The 2,679-nt window shown below is 45.9% G+C and overlaps 1 pseudogene across 1 annotated transcript; it reads left to right on the plus strand.

Moving 5' to 3' along the window:
- The first annotated feature begins 314 nt into the window (after nucleotides 1-314).
- On the plus strand, nucleotides 315-1,631 carry LOC138829506 (phosphoglycerate kinase 1 pseudogene; annotated as a pseudogene). The gene has a single exon (XR_011372634.1). The product of XR_011372634.1 is annotated as a phosphoglycerate kinase 1 pseudogene (transcript).
- Nucleotides 1,632-2,679: the final 1,048 nt, after the last annotated feature.

Below are 2,679 nucleotides of genomic sequence, written 5' to 3' on the forward strand. Positions count from 1 at the left end.
TGACGGACCAAAAAAATAATCAACATTAAAATATATACAATGGCATGCTTATTGTAAAAGAAACCAGAGACTTCGGCCTTGAACTCAGGGCCTCAGCCTCTTGTTGGATTTTTTTTCACTCAAGTCGTGCTGGACCACTTGAGCCGCACTAGCACTTCCAGCTTTTTGGTAGCAATTGAAGATACGTTTCATGGATTTTTCTGCCTGGGCAGGCTTCAAACCATGATCCTCAGATCTCATCTTCCTAAGTAACAAAGATTATAGGTCAGAGTCACCAGGGTCCGGCTTAAAGGAAAATATTTGAGATTTTGCACATGTCTTTAGTGTACATTGGCTTCTGCATCCACTTTGGTCTCAGTTCTCAATCAGTGTTACCCTCTCAATATTGCCAAACTGTGGCTAACAAGCTGACTCTGGACAAACTGGATGTGAAGGGGAAATGGGTCATGATAAGGGTGGACTTCAGTGTTCCTATGAAGAACAACCAGGTAACAACCAACCAGAGGATCAAGGCTGCTGTCCCAAGCATCATATTCTGCTTGGACAATGGTGCCAACTCAGTCGTCCTTATGAGCTACCTGAGCCAGCCTGATGGTGTCCCCATGCTGGACAAGTACTCTGTAGAGCCAGTTGCTGTCGAACCCAAGTCCCTGTGGAGCCAGGATGTTCTGTTCTTGAAGGATTGTGTGGGCCCAGAAATAGAGAAAGCCTGTTCCAGCCCTCCAACTAAGTCTGTCATCCTGCTGGAGAACCTCTGCTTTCATGTAAAGGAAGAAGGGAAGGGAAAAAATGCTTCCAGGAACAAGATTAAAGCTGAACCAGCCAAAATAGAAGCTTTCCGAGCATCACTTTCCAAACTAGGGGCTGTCTATGGCAATGATGCTTTCAGCACTGCACAGAGAGCGCACAGCTCCATGGTGGGAGTCAATCTGCCACAGAGGCTGGTGGATTTTTGATGAAGAAAAAGCTGAACTACTTTGCCAAGGCCTTGGAGAGCCCAGAGCAACCCTTTCTGGCCATCTTGGGTGGAGCTAAAGTTGTGGACAAGATCCAACTGATCAATAATATGTTGGACAAAATCAATGAGATGATTATTGGGGGAGCAATGGCTTTTACCTTGGAAGGTAAAACAACTTGGAGATTGGTACTTCTCTGTTTGATGAAGAGGGAGCCAAGATTGTTAAAGATCTTATGGTGAAAGCTGAGAAGAATGGTGTAAAGATGACCTTGCCTGTTGACTTTGTCACTGCTTGATGAAAACACCCAGACTGGCTAAGCCACTGTGGCTTCTGGCATACCTGCTGGCTGGCTGGGCTTGGACTGTGGTCCTGATAGCAGCAAGAAGTACGTGGAGGCTGTCGGTCGGGCTAAGCAGATTGAATGGAATAGACCTGTGGGGGTATTTGAATGGGAAGCTTTTGCTCAGGGAACCAAAGCTCTCAGGAACGAGGTGGTAAAAGCCACCTCTTGGGGCTGCATCACCATCATAGGTGGTAGAGAAACTGACACATGCTGTGCCCAATGGCACACAGAGGATAAACTCTGCCATGTGAGCACTGTGGGGTGGTGCCAATTTAGAGCTCCAGGAAGGTAAAGTCCTTCCTGGGGTGGATGCTATCAGCAGTGCTTAGTACTTTCCTGCCTCTTGGTTCCCATGCACAGCTCCTAAGTCAACTTTTTGCAGCAACTCCATCTGGTGTTTGCCAAAACCTTTCCCTAACATCAAGATTCAGCTAGTGGTCAAGAGATGTGGCCCCAGGAACAGTTGCACAGCTTCGCAGCTCATCTTGCACCTGGGATTTGCCTACATTCTTCAAGATCCCACTTCTATGTCTCAGTGACTAAACCATTGTGCATTCTAGAGTATATTGGTGTTTTCCTCTTAAAAAGAAAGCGAGCTGTATTAGCTTAGTGTGTTTTCATGTAGCTTATTCCTACTACCTTTGTCACTGTTCCCTACTTAGCACTGAATCAGTAAGATGAAATTCCACCTGCAGGGAGTTGATCTATTAAATAATAAAAATGAAAAAAAAGAAAATATTTGAATGCAAACATGGATTCTCTTACTTTACTATTTTACTTGCCCTTGGTGTGTTAGAAGTTTATCCTTCCTTTTTTTTTGTATAACTTGTAAGGTGAATCAACCTAGAAGTCATATTTTGGAATATGGAATATTGGAGTTTTTATAATGCAACTAGCAGGCTGCAGGCAGCCAGTTGTACAAAGGCCTGCAGCTCCCAAATACACATAACACAGCTAGGAAACGTGCTAGAGAGGAAAGAAAGAACAAAAACAATACAAACAAGCCAATTCACCTCCGATGGAGAGCTGAATTGGGACACTATGATGACCAGAGACAAGACAGGACACAGAACAGAATCACAGAGACATGTGGCATGGCTTCCTGAGGGCAGCTGGGCTTGGATCTAGACCAGAGGGTGGGTCCACAGGAAATTCCCAGTCCCAGGCAACCAACTGACAGATTCAGGAACTTACCAGCCAAGGGCTTGCCCCTTCCTCCAGGGTTCCAGGCATGCCCATCACCTAGGAGGCAGGTGATGGGTAGGGGGCATTTCCCTCCCTGAGCATGAAGACAAGAAGCCAGACTCTACCATCCAACCATGTGGCCAACATGGCACAGGCCAGACCTGACCTCCTTACTTCAGTATATATGCACAT

Source organism: Dipodomys merriami, unplaced genomic scaffold (genome assembly GCF_024711535.1).
Source record: "Dipodomys merriami isolate MVZ:Mamm:240054 unplaced genomic scaffold, mDipMer1.0.p SCAF_173, whole genome shotgun sequence".
NCBI lineage: Eukaryota > Metazoa > Chordata > Mammalia > Rodentia > Heteromyidae > Dipodomys > Dipodomys merriami.